Raw genomic sequence first — 22,120 nt, 5'->3', positions numbered from 1 at the left:
TTATCAATTGGCTGCTCAGGCACCCTGCCAAGTGTTGTCAAACAACATGATGGGGAACCAAAAGTAAAGTAAGTGAAAGCAGAAGTGGTGGCCTGCATTAAACTGAATCTATTGCTATATCCTGCCTGGGAAAACTTCAGGCTTACTTTAAAAAAGATCTATCCTTACATATTTTTTTAACATTGATCTCCCCCCCCCCTTCCATGGGACAAAGTACATGTAGTACTTTGTCCAATATAGCTATGAGCTTCCTAAGTGTACTTAAGAAGTCTGACCTGCCCCTATCCTCCATGGACAACAGCTTGGAAGGAGACGCCTTAATCACAACTGCAGGCTCAGAAAAGAGACAAGCGGCAAGAGGAATGCAGAGAGATAGGAGGCTGCCAGCCACCCCCACCCTCTGCATTACTCTTGTCTTGGGAAAGTGCTCTGAGCAAGCTGCAGTTATGATGGATCTGTCTGCTTCTGAGATGTTGTCAGATTGCAGGGGGGGGGCAAGTTGGAATTGATAACTAGATTTAGGAAGCACCGAGCTACATGGGACAAAGTACTACATGCACTTTATCCCATGGTGGGGGCAGAACAATGAAAAAAATACAGTTTGTTAAATTGTTCTGCCCCCAAAGGACACATAGACTGGCAGTTCATCTTTAAACCATCATTATACCGATCCAAAAAATATGACATTGTAAGCATTATGTAGTAAAACTACTATTAACATTCCCCTCTGTATGTTAAAGTTCCAACATATGTACAAAAGACTAGAATATATGTCATTGATGTGATTTTGTTTTGCATCTTATACCTCTAAGCAGGCTGCTGTCAAAACGAATTAAAGGCAACAAAACGACAGGTGGTAGTTTTCTTCTTTGGGATTACTGTCATCTGTGTGTTGGCAAATATTACTCTCTGCAATCCTCCTCTGTTTTACATATCTGCTGTTCTGGTAATCCCCTGAAATCAGTACATGTGTGTCAATTAATGCTGTTAAAGGTAACCTCTTATACATAAGCCAGTTTATTCACGTGATATATTTTAAATATCATGGTCTTCAAGAACTAAGCAGAAATATAAAACTGTTGACCGCATCATAGTGTAGCTGTTGCAGGTAAATATGGCCATGTAATGACGACTAAAATAGGATGTAAGAACGAAGCAGCAATAAAGTTTACAAGTAGTTACCCAGCTGTTTCCTCTTTTAATTGTATTCGATTTGTTCTCCTAGTGTGAACTCAGACCTCATATTATAATTGTGAAGAGTATCTTATGCAGCATCTAGGACCACTTTTTTCAGAAACTCACATTTCGAGGAACACATTGATCAAGGTTTATAAAAAAAATAGCATAAACATGCACAATAACCATGATGGATTGTATATACAGTAAATCAGTAATCAGGGTTGTAAAAAATAATGCTGCCAGTCTTTAAAATAAGCAATAGCATTTTCTACCCTAGTAGTTCATAAGCCTAAATAAAAGTACCAATAGGGCATGTGTCAACAGGCTTTGGGCTATGGCTATGGGCTTTGGCTAGGGCTATGGGCTATGGCGATGACATCTGTTTGACATCATTTTAAGAAGCTTCTGAGACCATTCAGAAGTCATTGATAGGTGTATATAACCTGCATTTGACCTGCTTAACTTCCCTGGTGGTATTCCCGAGTCTGGCTCGGGGTGGATTTTCAGTACCAAAAGCGGTAACCCCGAGCCAGACTTGGGATCGCATTGCAGGATCCATGTAGAGGTTACTTACCTTCGCCTGGATCCTACGATTTCTCCCTGTTGTGATCTGCGAGCCGATTCACAGTGCCAAGTTCCGTTCCCTGCAATCGTTGCGACACACAGGGACGGAGTTCGCCGCCAATTTAAAAAAATAAAAAAACACAGCATAGATAAGGTATACTGTAATTTTACAGATTACAGTACTGTATCAAATACCATATTTATCGTCGTATAACATGCACAGGTGTATAACACGCACATTAATTTTAAGAGGGAAGTTTCAGGAAAAAAATTAAATGTAATAAGGATTTAATATTTAAGCAACATAAGGGTCAGTGCCCATCTGCAGCCTCACCATTGCCATCAATGCAGCCTGATTAATGCCCATCTGCAGCCTCACAATTGCCATTAGTACAGCTTCGCCATTGCCATCAATGCAGCCTGATTAATGCCCATCTGCAGCCTCACAAGTGCCATCAATGCAGCAGCCTCACCACTGCCATCAATGCAGCAGCCTCACCGTTGTCATCAATGCAGCAGCCTCACCATTACCTTCAATGCAGCAGCTTCCTATTACAGAGGCCGCCAAGTAAGCAGGAGATTCTCACAATATTTAATCTGATGGCGCTCATCCCGCCCCCCTCCCTGTCCCCTCCGAGGCAGCTAACATTGAAGTATTGGCATATAACACGCACACACTATTTGCACCCAATTTTCATGGTGAAAAAGTGAGTGTTATACGCCAATAAATACAGTAATTACACATCCCCTTTGTCCCTAGTGGTCTGCCCAGTGTCCTGCATGCAGTTTTACATTATAAAAACTTTTCTTTCTGCCAGGAAACTTGAGCTTGTCCATAGCAACCAAAAAATGCCCGTTTACGTCAAAAGTGCTTTTAGACCAGCTAGAAAACAGCGATAATAAATTAGAATCACTCGCAGAATTGAGCGATAGTAACTCATGGGGGAAATTCGTCATCAAACACTTGAAAGTAATGACAGCGACAATTCTGCAACTGAGCAAATTTCAGTGTTTTTGATTTGATTACATTATTGAATAATTGTTATTATTATTATATTATTATTTGTTATAATTATTTATAGTTATTTATTATATTATAATTTTTGATTTTGTTTTCTAAACTCTATCATACCCGGGCTGTCTACTAGACTCTTGTTTGGACAGATTTAAGTGAGTTATTCCTAAGAATTACAGGCCTACAATATAAAACGCCAAATTTCCGTGCAAAATAATTGTACCGCTTTCGGGAGGTTAAAGTAGGTGTTGCATTGGATTTTGGATTTCCATAGGCTTGTGTACCATGGTCCCCTTGAGGACTGCTTGGATTTACCTGCTCATCTGCATCACCATGACCTTGTGAACCTTCCAACCCACCTGACACTCTGGATTCAGACATATTTTCACAATCACCTTTAAATGACACGTCACACAAGTCAATATAAGTATGGTATCTCAGCTTTTACTAAGTACCAAAGTAGTATTAGTTTGTAGAGGAGGGCAATAGATCAACCGAGTTCTGAGTAACAACACAGATTCAGTAGATGAATTTCCCCCAAAGACAGCTTAAGAACGGTTTAACAGCAGGAAGATACAATATACATATATCTACAATGGCATACCACCTGTAACATGACCTGGAGGACAATGAATGATTAACCACTTCAACCCCAGACCATTTGGCTGCCCAAAGACCAGATCGTTTTTTGCGATTCGGCACTGCGTCGCTTTAACTGACAATAGCGCAGTCATGCGATGCTGTACCCAAACAAAATTGATGTCCTTTTTTTCCCACAAATAGAGCTTTCTTTTGGTGGTATTTTATCGCCTCTACGGTTTTTATTTTTTGCGCTATAAAGAAAAAAAGAGCGACAATTTTGAAAAAAATGCAGTATTTTTTAGTTTTTGCTATAATAAATATCCCACAAAAATATATAAAAAAACAATGTTTTTCCTCGGTTTAGGCCAATATATATTCTTCAACGTATTTTTAGTAAAAAAAAATCGCAATAAGCGTATATTAATTGGTTTGCACAAAATTTATACCGTCTACAAAATAGGGGATAGTTTTATGGCATTTTTATTTTTATTTTTTTTTATTAGTAACGGCGGCAATTTTTATCGGCACTGCAACTTTATGGCGGACACATCGGACATTTTTGACACATTTTTGGGACCATTAAAAATTAAAAATGAATTGATTACTGCGTAAAAGACACTTACAGTGAAGAGGTTAACCACTAGGGGCAGTGAAGGGGTTAAGTGTGTCCTAGGGAGTGATTCTAACTGTGGGGGGGGGTGGCTTGAACACACAGGACAGTGATCACTGCTCTCGATCATGGAGAGCAGTAGATCACTGTCCTGTCACTAGGCAGAACGGGGAATGCTTTGTTTACATAAGCATCTCCTCGTTCTTCCTCTCTGTGACTCGATCGCGGTCACCCGGCGGACATCAAGTTCATGGGATCCAAGGTCACGGAGACCGCGGTGGGCGCGCACACGTGCCTCTGGCGGCATGTACCCGCTCGCGACACTGCTTCTTAACCTCCCTGGAGGTATGATTATGTCGGATTTTAGGTGCTGAAAGCGGTATAATTATTTTGCATGGAAATTTGGCGTTTTTTATTGTAGGCCTGTAATTCTTAGCAATAACACACTTATATCTATCCAAACCAGAGTCTAGTAGACATCTAGTAGACATCTCGGGTGTGATAAAGTTTGAAACACAAAATCATAAATTATAATAAAATAAATAACTATAAATAATTATACCAAATAATAATATAATAGTAATAAAAATTATTCAATAATGTAATCAAATCAAAAACACTGAAATTTGCTCAGCTGCAGAATTGCCGCTGTCATTACTTTCAGTGTTTGATGACGGATCTCCCCACAAACCATTATCGCTCAATTCTGCGAGTGATTCTAATTTATTATCGCTGTTTTCTAGCTGCTCTAAAACCACTTTTGATGTAAAGGGACAGTTTTGGTTGCTATGGACAATCTCCAGTTTCCAGGCAGATAGAACCATTTTTATAATATAAAACTGCATGCAGGACACTGGAGAAACCACTAGGGACAAAGGAGATGTGAAATAATTACATACAGTAATGTAATCTGTAAGTATTGTGTGTGTTTCACTTTTTGAATTTGGCGCCGTTCTTCGTCCCCGTGCGTTGCAACGCTCACAAGGAACGGAGCTCAGCTCCATGAGAGATCGAGTGGAGGACGAGCCGCTCACACTGCGGGGAGACATCACAGGATCCTGGGGACAAGGTAAGTAACCTCTACATGGATCCTGCGATGCGATCCCTAGTCTGGCTCGGGGTTACCACTTTTGGTACTGAAATTCAATGCAAGTGGTTAAGTGTGTAGCCTCCCTGGCGGTATGATTATGTCAGATTTTTGAATCTCAAAGCAGTACATTGTTTGCATAGAAATTTGGCGTTTTATATTGTAGGCCTGGAATTGGACACACTTAAATCTGTTCAAGCAAGAGTCTAGTAGACACCCCGGGTATGATAAAGTTTGAAACGTGAAATCATTAATTATAATATAATAAATAACTATAAATAATTATAAAAAATAATAATATAATAATATTAAAATTAATTTCCCCACGATTCACTATCGTTCAATTCTGCAAGTGTTCTAATTTACTATCGCTGTTTTCTAGCTGATCTAAAACCGCTTTTGATGTAAAGGCACACTTTTTGGTTGCCATGGTTTTGAGGCAGAAAGAACAGTATATATAATATAAAACTGCAGGCAGGGCACTGGACAAAGCACTAGGAACAAAAGGGATGTGAAATGATTGTATACAGTAATGTAATCTGTAAGATTAGTGTTCTGTATGTGTTATGTATTTTGTACTTTTTGAATTTGCCGCCTGGCTCCGCCCCCCACGCGTCGCGATGCTTGCAGGGAACGGAGCCCGGAACACAGAGCTTTGGGCGGAGGATCTGGCGGGGGACATAGCGGGGGGGGGACATCACAGGATCCTGGTGACAAGGTATGTTACCTGGACCAGGATTCTGCAATGCAATCCCGAGTGTGGCTCGGGGTTACTGCTAATGGTACTGAAATTTAACCCCGAGCCACACTCAGGATTACCGCCAGGAGGGCTAATGCCAGTAGTTACACTCTAAAGCATTGGTCTCAAACTGGTGGCCCTCCAGATGTTGCAGAACTACAAGTCCCATCATGCCTCTGCCTGTGGGAGACATGCTTGTAACTGTCAGTCTTGCAATGCCTCATGGGACTTGTAGTTTCACAACAGCTGGAGGGACGCCAGTTTGAGACCCCTGCTCTAAAGGGAACCCCAGGCCGGCCTATTCAATCTTAAAATCTTAATGAGAGATCTGACAGAATAAGGATAGTGTAGGGCCCTTTAATTAGTGACAACAGCAATATTGGTGGTGCAGGCCTGATAGTCTTCACCGGCAGTTGTAGCTCATTAGAATATATCCAATAAGGCACAGTGATGAATGAACAGACTGACTATCTTAAACAGGCTAATGGTATTCCTTGAAGTGGATGTAGATAAAGGTGTCTATGTACAGTGTTCTAATAGAAGTGCAGTAAAGTGTTCCAAAGGTAAAGGTGTTTGTACACAGTGTTCCAATAAAGTAACCAGGGAAATAATGCAGAAGGTGGGCAGTTGCCCTCTCACTAACGACTGGTCCGAACTAGAGGCCTTGCATCAGAGACCTTAGAAGAGACGTCCTGCAATGGAGACACCATGATGACACACGCATGCGGAGTGTGAGCGAATGTGGTGTCGGGCTGCTACAAGTCCCACAATCCAGCGGGTTGGCTCACCAATATGATGACAGTCACTGGCGTCCAGCATTAAAGGGACACAAGAATAGATGATGAACTATTATTTATTGACTTCTTTATTGGGGCTCTGGATTTTTGTAGACTGGTGAAGATAGTGGATTGATAGGAGTGCATTTTTTTTAGTATCAAACCATGCCTTTGGGTTGTGGTATGTGGCCAGGATACTGACCCTACCCTATACACATCTCCACTCAGACAGAAAGATTGACCAATGATAGCTAAAGACATACTTGCTATCTGGTTGTCATCTCCCTATAATGAAGACAATTGTATATCTGTTCCATCATTTTGTATTTTTGCACTGGTTACACATTGCCCTATAAGGTTATACATCTGGCATTCTTATGACTTCCTTTCATTTTCTACATCATAGATTTTTAGACAGTTATGAATAAAAGTGAAGTTTTAGGTGGACATGTGCACTTTTAAAAAATTTGTTTGTTTTGTTTAATTTGTTTTTTGTTATTTTCGGGAATTCAAAAATCCAAAAATTCAAAAATTCAAAAAAATAATTAACTAATAATAACTAACTATTAAATTATAGCTATTGGAATTTCCTTTCTAATTTGGCTGTTAGTGAACGCAAGGAATACAAATTTATCTGAAGCTACGAATTATCCGAAATAAGATTCCTTGCCTAATCAGAAGCACAACGTTTGGTTACAATAGCATTCATAAAAATGTGCCTGTTTTACTGTGCTCATTATGACAATATCGCACTGGTTTAACCATATCTCAACACTGTCCCCATCCTGTTCAGTTTTTCGAAGACCAAAAGGCGGAAGCCCAGCAGCTGTCAGTCCTCCACCATGTGCCAGCCCAGCCACCATACTTGCAGACAGGGAAGTACCATCCGTCATCGCTCAGGAAGGATGTACTTTGGAATTTTCACCTTCTTGGGTGCTAGAGGACCTTGTCCGAGCACTCAGTGTTCCTACATGCAATGGGACCACGGAGAACGAACATACCAGGAAGTTAGATCACAGCAAAAAAAAAAAATGACACTGGCAATGATAGCAATATCAACCAACAGGTTTGTAGATATTATTTATCACAACTTAAGCAGCAAAATATGTTTCCTTTGCAATATATTCCATAACTGTTGTAGTGCTGGTAGATTTACAATCTACCGCAGTTTGGGGTAAATTTAGTAAATTGTGTGTTAGGAAGGTTAAAAGTTCGCCTCTGTTCCAGCTTGGCTGACGTTGTGTGTGCTTCCGTTCTGACCGGTAGGTGTCGCTGTTACCATTAGTCAGTGTTGGAAGGGCAACGTGTCAAAGTGTATAGATGCTCCTCTGTCTCGGAGACAAGCTCGGTGGAGGTGGTCCTCCGAGTTGCATTCTGGGAAGGGGGTATTTATGGGACAGACGCCATGTTCTAAGGTAGTTTTGCAGCCACCTGCTGGCCCTCCTGGCCGACAGGTATGCGTTAAGGAGCTACCTCGTGGTCCTCCGATTGGGAGGCCCACAATGCTACGGCACAGGGGTGGGTCCAGAGGCTTGTCTGGGGCCTACCACCGCAGCCGAGGAATGGTCCTGACCTGTCAGTCCTGTGTGATGAAGCTGGACAGCCGAGGAGATCCCAGGGGAGGACCCGTCTTGGAGAGATCACACAGCGTGCTGGTCTATAGAGGGGCCTGGTGACTTGGCTGGAGGACGTATCCAAAAGAAGTAACCATACAGCATAGTGTCGCTGGTTCGGCTTAAAGGTTCAGGCACTGTGACTGACTGTTCACTGCAGAAGATCTGATACATCCTGTGGCAGAGGATCGTGCAGATTTACCCCCCCAAATGAGTCTGTGGCAGAGACTTTAGATTTGTGCTGCGTACTGGCTGCTAGACCGGTGAGAGAGGCCTATCCAGACGAGCAAAGAGTGAATCCCATGAGGGGAACGCATTCCACATAATTATCTGAATTCTACCGGGGCATTTGTCGCTAAGATTTAGCAAGAAGATATTTGAGTTTCTCCTGAGACTTTTCTGTCTCTTTCCTGCTACTTCCTAAAGTTTGACTGTTCAATAAAGCAAAAATGTACTCCAGTGTTGGTGCGTGTGTCGTCCAGTAGTAAACTCAACGGAACCCCTAGACCCGGTGCCGGTGAAACAGAGGGAAGCAAAGTGAAGGTAACAGACCCGCTTAAACCAGCAGCTCCACCGTGAGTTAGTGCTACACTGTCTAAAGCCTCGTACACACAATCGGATTTTCCACAGACAAAACCTCAGACTTTTGTTGGAAGGCGTGTGCCTGGATTTTGTCTTGCATCCAAACGCAAGGAATTGTCGGCCAACAAACACGAACGTACTGACGTCCTACCTGGGTTTTTTTAGCTCTTTAGCGCCACCCTTTGGGCTCCTTCTGCTAAATTCGTGTTAGTAGAAGTTTGGTGAGTGTTGATTCGCGCTTTTCATTTAGCACTTTTCAGTTTGCGCTTTTCATTTCGTGCTTTTCAGTTTGTTTCTGAACGGCCGTTCATCAACTAGCCATGTTTTGCGAATCGGAGGAGATAACGTGTTATTTATTATTGGCCTTGGAATTATTACTTTGACCCAAGTCCAGTCCAGGAACAGGAGGAGGAGTTCTTGGACCAAAAATGTGTTGCTTTATTAATCATGACCAATTATGTCATATGCCTTTGCTGCGGGAGCTCCAGGAGAATAATCCAGATGATTTTCGGAATTATCTCTGGATGACGGACCCCTGCTTTCACCAACTCTTGGCATTATTGACCCCCTATATTAAGAAGTAGGACACATGCATGAGGCTTTTATTTTTTGGTTGAATAATAATGATTTGATTTGGTATATTTTCTATATTTATGCATGCATAGAACGCACTTTTTGGTTAAGTTCTATTGGCGGACAGCATGTCTAATTTTATTTGTTTTCTTTTTTTTAATGCACAATAAATTGTGGAGAATACTTGGCTATGTGTTTTACTTCAAATGACAGTTTGGGAGTAGGCAGTTACATTTAAAAAAATACAATGTAAAATTAACAAGGGACACCAACATGGTTGTATCTTTTATCTTAAAAACTACGGGATAATGGCGCTGTGGTAACTTACCCAAAAAAAAAAAAAAGCATAATAATATTATTCTTGATATCACTAGAAAAAAAAGTCTTTGAAAATGTGTTTGCAATAACTCCATCAGTATCACCAGCAAAGCAACTTCATTATTATCCCATTAAAGAAGAAGATAATATGCGCTGCATTTCGAGATTTCATAATTTGCCACGTCACAAATGTTAATTCTCCATTTTAAACGCTAGTTTACAAGACCGACCGCTTCTGGCTCGTCCTTGCTTCCGAGTACTTGAACTTTGGGCTTTTGTCCGACTGACTTGTGTACACACGCTCAGAAAATCCGCTAAAACACACAGTTGTCCACGGAAAATTTTAAAACCTGTCATCCAACACTTGTCCGCAGAAAATCCGACAACAATTGTCCGATGGAGCATACAAACGGTTGGATTTTCTGCCAACAGCCTGTCATCACACAATTCCAGTCAGAAAATCTGATCGTGTGTACGAGGCTTAGGCTTGAACATTAATTTGTGCGCTAGAAGATCATGATGTGTATTTAGTGTGATAAATGTAAAATAGCACCTACATTTTAAAAAAAATTAAGCATTTACTAATTCACATGGACAGCTTTTCTACAAATTGTCATCAGCAGGACGTGTTTTTAAATGTTAATGTTTGGCACAGGAGGGGAAGAGATACCGTGAACATGACATTTTGTTCAGATACGAACAGAGGTGCGAGCACTGCATATCTCTGAAAACTTGTGTAATTTGCACCTGTCAGTATGAATAAACATTTTGTGGAAGATATTTTCAGGAAGTTATTAGACGTATCAGTATGTAATGATGTTGTGTATACCAGGAAGTTTATATTTCATGTATTTTCTGTTTGGTTTTCTTTATACAAATTAAAATAACCTCATCTGTCCATTCTACAATACAAACAGCAGTTTTTTCTTGATATCTAATAAGCTTCATTGCTGGTAGTGCAAAATCACAAAATCACAAAGCCAGACTATGGCACATCGCTTACTCTCCATTACTAAACCCTCCCAGCAAAAATCTCCTTCTCCTCCAGCCGAAATCCTCCTTTTAACCCCCCCCCCCCATCCACAAAAATATCCTCTCTCCATCTATTCTCACCAGACCTCAGATACAGCAGTATCTGGCTGAGTAAAAGGAGGTCTTCTCAGTCTACCCCTCGTCTGTGTCATATGTCATATCAGAGCTGTGGAGGAGCTTCTTTTGGCTTAGGCCCCTTAAACACGTACAGACCGATCAGGTCCGTTTGTCAGGTTTTCAAGTGTTTGAACCATAAATTGCCCTCTATGGAGCTAAGGATGTAAATGGACATGTGTGCGTTTACACCCTCTGACATCCAATCCAATCCTTTTTGCTAAAAACGGATGCGGGATCTGTTCCCCATCCATCTGGCGGATGGGATGACAGTCAGATGTAAATGGACAGGTGGTCTGCTTACATCTGAAGGACATCCTTTGCATATGCAAAGCAGACGCGGGCCTCTAATCTGCCTCCTCAGTGGGGATTAATGGACTGATGGGACATGGGGTCCATCCGTGTGAAAAAACCCTTAAACTAAACTAAAGGCAATTATGTTGGGGAAACATGAAGGGAACACAAAGACACTGAATTTCAAAAGAGCCAACTTCCCTAAACTACAAACCTTGCTAAAAGGCATAAATTGGGATAAAATATTAGGAACAAAGAATACGGATGAGAGATGGGTTTGCTTTAAGAGCATATTAAATAAGGGCATTAGCCAATGTATCCCATTGGGTAATAAATTTAAAAGAGCGAACAATAATCCTGGATGGCTTAACTCCAACGTAAAAATGCATATAAAAGCAAAGGAGAAGGCCTTCAAAAAATACAAGGTTGAGGGATCATCCTCAGCATTCAGACTTTATAAAGAATGCAACAAGAAATGTAAGGGTGCAATTAGGACGGCTAAGATAGAACATGAAAGACACATAGCGGAGGAGAGCAAAAAAAATCCCAAGAAATTCTTTAAGTATGTAAACAGTAAAAAAGGGAGGACAGACCATATTGGCCCCATAAAGAATGAGGAAGGACATCTGGTTACAAAGGATGGGGAGATGGCGAAGGTATTGAATTTATTCTTCTCCTCAGTCTTCACAAGTGAATCGGGGGGCTTCAGTAACCAAAGCTGCAGCGTTTATCCTCATGACACAACACAGGAAGCACCTCCATGGTTAACAGAGGACAGAATTAAAATCAGACTTGAGAAACTTAACATTAATAAATCACCGGGACCAGATGGCTTGCATCCGAGGGTACTTAGGGAACTCAGTCAAGTGATTGCCAGACCGTTGTTCCTAATTTTTACAGACAGTCTATTGACTGGAATGGTACCAGCTGATTGGAGAAAAGCCAATGTAGCACCAATATTTAAAAAGGGCCCAAAATACATCCCTGGGAATTACAGACCAGTTAGCCTAACATCAATAGTATGTAAACTCTTGGGACTATATACAAGATTTTAGTAATAAGAACGATATCATTAGCAGTAATCAGCATGGATTCATGAAGAATCGTTCTTGCCAAACCAATCTATTAACCCTCTATGAGGAGGTGAGTTGCCATCTAGATAAAGGAAGGCCCGTAGACGTGGTGTATCTGGATTTTGCAAAAGCATTTGACACAGTTCCCCATAAACGTTTACTGTACAAAATAAGATCCGTTGGCATGGACCATAGGGTGAGTACATGGATTGAAAACTGGCTACAAGGGCGAGTTCAGAGGGTGGTGATAAATGGGGAGTACTCAGAATGGTCAGGGGTGGGTAGTGGGGTTCCCCAGGGTTCTGTGCTGGGACCAATCCTATTTAATTTGTTTATAAACGACCTGGAGGATGGGATAAACAGTTCAATCTCTGTATTTGCAGACGATACTAAGCTAAGCAGGGCAATAACTTCTCCGCAGGATGTGGGAACCTTGCAAAAAGACCTGAACAAATTAATGGGGTGGGCGACTACATGGCAAATGAGGTTCAATGTAGAAAAATGTAAAATAATGCATTTGGGTGGCAAAAATATGAATGCAATCTATACACTGGGGGGAGAACCTCTGGGGGAATCTAGGATGGAAAAGGACCTGGGGGTCCTAGTAGATGATAGGCTCAGCAATGGCATGCAATGCCAAGCTGCTGCTAATAAAGCAAACAGAATATTGGCATGCATTAAAAGGGGGATCAACTCCAGAGATAAAAAGATAATTCTCCCACTCTACAAGGCTCTGGTCCGGCCGCACCTGGAGTATGCTGTCCAGTTCTGGGCACCAGTCCTCAGGAAGGATGTACTGGAAATGGAGCGAGTACAAAGAAGGGTAACAAAGCTAATAAAGGGTCAGTGAGCTGGGATGAATGACTCCGAGGCATGCTCAGGACTGACATCTAGCCACACCAGCCAATCAAGACAGCTTTATATCGGCACCCAGAAGATGCAGGGAAAAAGAAACTGGGACCGGCAAGGGATCTCATGGGAGTTGGATTGTTTAAATTAAGGTAAGTATTGCTGACTTTAGTATCACTTTAAAGCGGTTGTAAACCGCAGATGTTCAAGAAAAAAAATACCCACAAGACAATGGCATAATGTGCTAGTATGCATCGCATACTAGCACATTAGGAAATACTCACCTTGGAACTAAGCCCTCCAGTGCTGTAAAGTCACTGCTGAGATGGCTATCATGATCCCCCTGTCTGTCTTCCAGGTTTGCAAGCCCCGGCTATGCGATTGGCTGGAGCCGCAATGACGTCACTCCCGTCGTTTTCGGCTGCATGTACTCTGAATATCTCCTAAACTGCAAGTTTTGTAAATATTTACAGTACATACAGGTAAGCCTTATTATAAGCTTACTTAAGTGGTAGTACAGAGTTTACTACCACTTTAAGCTGCTCCATAGTATCTAAAGTCTAAAGCCTCATACACACGATCGGACTTTCCAATGGGAAATGTTCGATGACAGGCGTTTATAATTGCTGGCCAACAATTGTGTGGTCGTGTGTATGCAAGACAAGTTTGGGCCAACGCCCTTCGGACAAAATTCCACGGTTTTGTTGGCCAACAATCCGATTGTGTGTACAAAGCTTTACACATCTACCTGGTACATTACCTGAACTGTAGACCCAAAAGTAATCTGACCTATAGCTTTGCAATGATGCCTCAGGGGGATGAGGGGTTCCATTCTTAAAGCAGCGCAAACACCCCCCCCCCCCAGGTTTTATGTATTGTGTGTGCTTGAGCATAGCCTGCACATATGTGATGGAGATATTTGTTCCTTTAAAGTTTTATGAAATGAGGGTTTGGTCACTAAGTTGAGATACGTTTGGAACAATTTGAGCATCTATAGTGGAGATGACCCTTGGCATGCTACATTTTGATGCTCAGGCAGTCAGTATAACAGTACAAAGTGGCATTCATACTATCTCATATGATCTAGGAAAGAATACTCTGGATATGAGTGTACAGGCATACCCCACTTTTAGGTACACAATGGGGTTTATTTACTAAAGCTGGAAAGTGCAAAATCTGCATAGAAACCAAAGAGCTTCCAGGTTTTATTACAAGAGCTTAGTTGAACAAGCTGGGATTAGAAGCTCATAGGTTTCTATGCAGAAGGGAGCCTGATTTTGCACTTTCCAGGTTTAGTAAATAAACCCCATTGTGTACTTTAAAGTGGGGTATGCCTATATATGGGCATTGTGGCATTGTATCTCTGCTTCCTGCTATCTCTCGTTTAAAAAGCACATAAGGCTGGACAACATCACTTCTACCTTCTCAAGTGTTGAACTTGTATGACATTACCTCTGAATATTGGAAAAAAAGGAACAATAAATCTATAATAGGCTCCAGTTGTGTTCACTTAAAACCTGCGCTAAAACCTTTTTCACAACAGATAGGTTTATCTGGCCTGTTCCTTTTTCTTTTCCCAGTGTACGCAGCCTTTTCCCCATCTCTCTACAGTGTTTACTGATGTCAGCAACCAGAGATAAACATGACTTTCCTCCACTGCACCCACTAATGAGTGGTTCTGACTACATCTGATGTGTTGGTGCTCTACTACTTTTCATGCAGAACAAATGTCATTGTAGGGTGTGTAATGACACAAAACAGGAAACCCTAGTCGCCTGCAGGAATAGGATGGTGGGTAACCCAGCTTTGATTGTGCACATATTTTTAATTATTTCTTCAAGCCAAGCTGCATGCCACCACTACATATAGGAACGTGGAGGCAATAAGATTTTTTTTTTAAAACATGTTTTATTTATTGAAGACGTTCACCGTAACAATAAATGAAGGTATTAAAAAAAAAGAGAGTACCCCTAAGGAATACTAAAGGACTTTTGAGGAAACTGATCAACAATTAATGAAAAAAGCGCTGAAATGTATTAATATAAAAGTATATAAATATACGTGGTGTCATATGCACCACGTATATTTATATACTTTTATATTAATACATTTCTACGCTTTTTTCATTAATTGTTGATCAGTTGCCTCAAAAGTCCTTTAGTATACCTTGGGGGGTGCTCTCTTTTTTAATATTGCTCAATTTGGGATGTTGGCAACATACGGGTCTTCTCGGTTGGATTTCTATAACATAAAAAAAAGGTAGGTCACATGATATAAAGTTAACATTCTTGAGAATGTTCAGTTACGGGAAAGTACAGATATATCTCTGAAAGAAAAAGAAGACAGCAGAATCTGACAATATACAGGATACAGGAAAACTGCAAGCCAAGGGCTCACAGGTCAAGGAAAATTTGTCAGCAGTAGATAGTCAAGGAACATCTCCATAGAAATTTTGTTTATTTTTATCAAGATTTTCTTTTTAACATTGTATCATCATAGCCAATGAGATCTTTCAACATGGTACCCATCAGCCAAGAGTCACTTACTGCAATACAAGGCACTCAATATATAGAGAAAGAAAGTCAAACAAATAATTGCACAGAAGATGTTTCACATTTGATTGTGTGTTGTTTTCCTTATGTTTTACAATGAAGTATTTATCTAACAATCCAAAAGAACTATTGTAAGCTTTGTGAAATATGTTTTTTTTTTTTTGTGGCAGTGTCACTTAAATGTGGATCTTATTTTCCTTGCACTGAAGAATGAAAAATAGATAGCGGTTTCGAACAAAAAAAAGAAAAAAAAAAGGCCTTTTCCATTAGCGTAATAATAGTAATTGCCCTCAGTTAAGTCTCGTCCTAATCCCTCCTAATGTTTTATATGACTGATAGTCAAAGCTTTTAATGATTTAGATGTGGGAAACATCTAGAAAAAAATTACTGTTTGGCACTTCTGAAATGTAAATGTTAATTATGCTTTTAGTTCCTTTAACCACAAGCTGGCTGCACTGTATCTGCTACAATTCTCATCAATCCACATATACTGGATTATAACATGCCTAATGTGATAAATATAATGTATGATCATTAGCTCAACATGGAGGCCCTCTCTGCTTACCAGCTGTGTTTGTGACAGCTGTTTGTTTTCAATCCTGAGGATAGTTTTCAGAGTTGGGATGCCATTTAACAGAAATATCAAGCTTAAAATCTAAACCCCCATATTATGCTGTTTTTGTGATATCACACATTTGAATCGCAGCTGTCCATGTAGCTGTAATATTGTTTTCTTTTTAAGTGCGGGTTTTACCTCCCATATACATTTTGCCTTGAATTTTTTTGCTTCTTTGTTTTTGTTCTTTTTTCCATTGGGCATAATTTGCATTCCTCTCCCAAAACCACAACATGGGATGTGAAGAAAGCTCTTTAAAATGAGCACAAATTCCCTGTAAACAGATATCACTGTAAGAGGTTTCCCCATAGCAAGATTTTCCCCTTATTCCTTTATGGTGGCAACTATAAATGTTTGAACTTCCATCCTTTTTTGTCCCAGTGACAGTGGTCAACAGGACATATGCAGAGGATTAAGCTGGCCATACATGGATTGAAATTCAGCCGGCTCAGCAGGGAGCAGCCAAATTTCAATCCTTGTGTGGCCACCGCACTCTACCAATCGACTTCTGTTCATCCACCCCAGGCCTGGCTCGCAGTATCTGCCCTAATTCATCCCAAAGGTGTTCTATCCGGTTGAGGTCAGGACTTTGTGCGGGCCAGTCAAGTTCCCCTACCCCAAACTCGCTCATCTGGGTCTTTATGGACCTTGCTTTGTGCACTGGTGCACAGTCATGTTGAAAGAGGAAGGAGCCATCCCCAAACTGTTCCCACAAAGTTGGGAGCATGAAGTTGTCTACAATGTCTTGGAATGCTGACGCCTTAAGAGTTCCCTTCACTGGAACTAGGGAGTCAAGCCCAAGCTCTTAACCATAATCCCCCCTCCACCAAATGATTTGAAGGGGTGGCCTAATACTTTTGGCAATATAGTGTGGATGAGTGAGTTTGGGGTGGAGGAACTTGACTGGCCTGCACAGAGTCCTGACCTCAACCTGATAGAACACCTTACACCTAACACCTAGAGCAGAGACTGTGAGCCAGGTCTTCTTGTCCAACATGGAAGGATGACAAAACATTCCCATAGACACACTCCTAAGCCTTGTGGACAGCCTTTCCAGAAGAGTTGAAGCTGTTATAGCTGCAAAGGGTGGGGCAACCCTATGGACTATGACTGGGTTGCCATTAAAGTTCATGTGCGTGTAAAGGCAGGTGTCTAAATACTTTTGGCAATGTAGTGTATGTGTATTGTGAAGGCAAGGGAGTCTTCCCACTGTCAGAATACAATGACATGATTCCCCCATCCACCCCAAATTTGTGAATGAGAAATCGGGTCATTTGTGTTCATTCAACCCGTTAGTTGAATGAAAAAAAATGACCCATTAGGGAGACAGTAAGCGAAAAAAAAACCTGATAGCTATTGTAACTTAAAGTTTGGTCTTTAGGCATAATCGAAAATCAAACTTAAAATATTTCAGAAAAATAAATCAGGAAAAAATAAAAAATAAAGATCATCGGTGCTAACTATACATCTTTATTAACCACTTCAACACCCTTCCTGACCAGAGCATTTTTTGCAATTCGGCACTTTAGCTGACAATTGCGTGGTCGTGCGATGTTGTACCCAAACAAAACTGACGTCCGTTTTTCCCACAAATAGAGCTTTCTTTTGGTGGTATTTGATCACCTCTGCGTTTTTTTTTTTTTTTGCTCTATAAACAAAAAAGTGCAACAATTTTGAAAAAAAGCAATTTTTTTTACTATTTGCTATAATAAATATCCCCAAAAAATATATAAAAAACTAATTTCTTACACAGTTTAGGCCAATGTGTATTCTTCTACATATTTTTGGTAAAAAAATTGCAATAAGTGTATATTGATTGGTTTGTGCAAAAGTTACAGCGTCTACAAAATAGGGAATAGATTTATAGCATTTTTATTCAAGGGGTTAAGTGTGTTCCCTGGATGTGTTCTAACTGTAGGGGGGATGGGCTCACTACAACATGACAGAGATCACTGCTCCCAATGACAGGGAGCAGTAGATCCCTGTCATGTTGCTGGGCAGAAAAGTGGAAATGCCTTGTTTACATCTCCCATTTTGCCTCTCCTCTGGCTGCCGCCAAGCATTCGAGTTCGCGGGACCCGCGGGCACACTACTGCGACATGAGGCGGGCGCGCTAGGCGGGTATTTCAAAGGGACGTGCCCTTTTGCCTGCCCATGCCATTCTTCCGACGTAAATCGGCGTGCCGTGGTCGGCATGTGGTTAAAATCAAAAAGAAAAAATACACAAAGGTCCTTTGGAAGTTCCACATTGTCTTAGAAAACTTTGCTCTTTCCAGCTCAATATATTTGATTCTTCTACTGAAAATCAAAGCTCTGATTGTTGTGACTCAGTACTTTCTACTTCAGTAGTTTGTATATCTACTACAATAAGTTAGGGTACCCGCACCTTTTCCAGGTATAGTTCAGATTCAGATTCAGAATCGTTGTGTACATCTTAAATTCTCGGTTATTGTCTTTTTGGAGGGAGTCCACACAATTTCACAGTCTCAGAGTTGACTAACGTAAGGACCTATTACAACAGGAACATATGCCCAGGAGCCATCTAGTTATAGCACTGAGCTGGCTTTACTTATGAACAGCAGAGTGCATACCGGTAATTATCACAATAACTCTACAAATAGGTAAACATAAAAAAAAACTCTATTCCACGGCACTATATTGTATGATTGGATTGTTCTAATGGTCATTGCATATTGCAGTCATTCATATCAAACCAGTACACTTGACATAGGACTTCTACAGCTGATTGTTTCACTTGCTTGCTTGGTCAATTTATGATTGGTTATTCATACAGAGACATAGTCATCTTTTAATGCAAACAATTTAGGCCACAATGACCTGAAGTTAAAAAGTTAAGGCTTGTTAAGTTATAGGGAAGATCCTGGTAAGTTCATTGCAACCCTGAAAAGCATACCTTTTGTTTTGAATTCTTCATTACAAATAGCAGTGTACTTCCTGGTATGTGAGGGGGCCTAGGCACTCCTGTGTATACAGCCCCATAGCTGTAGGTCTATAGTGTGAGACACTGTGGGGTTGATCTACTAAAGCCAAATAGGCTGCTCACTTTGCAAGAGTATTTTGTCTCAGTTTACCGAATGTGGTGAAAATTCAACTTTGCAAAAAATACCCAATCACGTACAAGGAAAATGTTTTTAGAAAAACAGTAACAGTATTTTTTTGCTTGTACATTATTGGATAATGGAATTCAGCAGAGCTTCAACATATTCAATAAGTTAAGCAAAAATTAGGAAAAGGTCAGTGACTCATCAAAACCATATTAAATAAATATTGGGTGGAAGCTACTTCACCTATTTGTGTAGGTTCAAGTCATATAAGAAGACAAAAGCACCCAGAAATACAGATGCAGCTGAATACATGTTGGATAGATGGTACTGTATGTTAGCTTAAACAGTAAAAAAAAAAAAAAAAAAAAGAAAAAAATCTCACACTTAGTCAAACATTTTAAAATAAGTGGTTGCAAAATTTATAACAGTAGCCAACATTTTTAGAGAAAAATACAAAATGAAAAAAAACAAAACGTATTGTCTTCACCGGCAGGTAATTAGCTATGCTTATTTATCATTCCCAGGTGGAGCAGGGCATGTGTGGATTCTTTCTGCTCAATTACTTCCATCTGTCGATCTTAACCTTACACCGCATCAGCTAAAATTTCGAATATCCATGGCTATATAATTCGCTAATCCATTCTAATGAATCCAATCTACTTTGGTCCAGTAATTATGATTTGGTAAACATTAAACACTGTTTGGTAATCTACTTGAGCATTATAAATTAGTTTGTGGTCTATATATTAAAACCAGAAATTGATGCAAAAGTGTATATTTATACAGTAGACAGAAAACTGTAGTGCACATGTCTGAGGGAGAATACAATAACAGTTGATACTGATTTCTAGATGAAAATGTCCTTGATGTATCTTGGCTGCTGTGGTTATATTTATCCTTCGACATTCAGTTACATGTCATAATAAACTCTTTTCAATAGATTCAACATTTCTGTAATAAAGCATACATACAATGATATTGAAAGACTTAAAGGGAAATGTAGGTGGTGGCTGTAGCTGACTGCTCCTTCTAAAGATGCTAACAGCTTGGATGTTATGCTAATTTATTAACTCAAAGGGCAAGGTTTTTATATATGACATGTTATTATATATCTTACATAGGGGAAACTTTAAGGAGGGGTGGGCTCCTTTCAGGCTCACCTGTCCTCTGCCTATGCATTATAATGCATGTGCTTCTACTATGGAGGCTCTCAAAAATGTATAGAGTTAGGACTGCGGATAATAATGGGGTGCCTTGTTGCAGCCTCAGCAGTTTAGGCATGTATTTGAAAATGAGTGCTAACTAAACCCCTGTTTTTAATGCAAACTGTTAGACAGGTTAATTTGGTTAGTTGCAGGCTGGCTGACAGGTTGAGCTGGGAATTTTCTTTGGTTTTGTTTTATTGCCATGTCTGTTCCCAATAGAGGGATCCACCTATACAGTTTACTCCCATGACCATTGTCAGAGTCAGCAAGTCAAGAGAAATCCAAAATGTTACAGTTGTCAACTCATAATCTCCCAGTGAGAATACCTGTTCGGGTGGCAACTGTCAAAGGTGGAATTTAACTGCACTTTGGGTAAATACACTCAGTTCATGTGTCTCTGGGACAGAATGTGTGGTAAAATATCCACAATGGCAATATAGAGAGCAGGAAAATGTTGAATTCCTAACTCCTGGTGTGTCAGATGTCTCTATCCTTCACTGCTTACTGTGGTTCCATTTGGTGGTCACTATGGTACTACTGTATCCTGTAATGACATAGTGGTTGGAGGATAAAACCACAGAACATTGCGGGGTACCAGGCATCTGACACCTTTTAAGTATGTCGGATGTGAAGACCAAAGCTTTTGAAAAGTGTGACAATACAGGGGACAAATAGTGGGAAATGTGAGTATTAAAGTACATTTAGCTGTGCAGTAGCACATGGTTTCAGGGCATTTGCAGTGGGCCCCCATGGGTTGTGTTTGATGGCAGTACTACCCATCAAATGCATCAGAGACAATAGTTGATGCTGTGGGTGTAAAGCAAAGCATTGCAGCCGAGTCATGTAATGCCCCGATCCTCTGCCTTTGCCGTCTGAGGGGCGGTTGGGGGGCTCTAAGCCACATGGCTCTTATCACCCCTATCCCCTTAACTTCAAGTCTAAACAAGCCCTTAATTCTATTCATTGAAGTTTTATTTTTATTTTTAAAGCGGAGACAGGGTCACTTTAACTCTTCCTACATGTACTTTGTACTCCAGTGATCCATCAACCCTGTGGTAAAGAGACCAAAGGACAGAAACAATACTGTCAACAGGTCAAGTCCTAGACAAAATGTTTATACAATTTTCTTATAAATGTTTAAGCACAGCAGGGACCAGAAACATATGGGCATTTATGTGTTTGGTATAAAAAGAAATCTTCAGGAAGGATAGATAGGCCACTGGACTGCAAATTGATATTGCCACAGGAACCGGCAAAGTTATAACTATGATCAATTTATATTGCTTACTGTAGTCATGCCCTCTAGAAATGTCCAGATCTAACTGCTCCCTTTTGTATTTACCTACAGTGTAAACAAGATGAAGGAGAATGAAAAGTAGCAGTATAAGTTATAGCTATGAATGGCCTTCATCAATAACATCATTTTTTAAAAATTGGCTTAATCTTGGTAGTACAAATGATTTTTCCAAGAAGTGCATTGACTTATTTTTATTACTGCTTTGCCCTTACATGTTTATATTATAAAGGATTTGAAACAATAATTTAACTCTTCAGCTCATATCCATCAACAGTAATTAGTAGGAAGCTAGTAAGTGAACATATTTATGGTTGCTTTTTTAATCTGATGCGTTTTGTCATACCAATTTAAGAGTTTCTGAAAAGAAATTTATCTTCAGACACCA

This window comes from Aquarana catesbeiana, linkage group LG02 (genome assembly GCF_042186555.1).
Source record: "Aquarana catesbeiana isolate 2022-GZ linkage group LG02, ASM4218655v1, whole genome shotgun sequence".
NCBI classification, from domain to species: domain Eukaryota; kingdom Metazoa; phylum Chordata; class Amphibia; order Anura; family Ranidae; genus Aquarana; species Aquarana catesbeiana.
Note: the sequence above shows the minus strand (reverse complement) of the source record.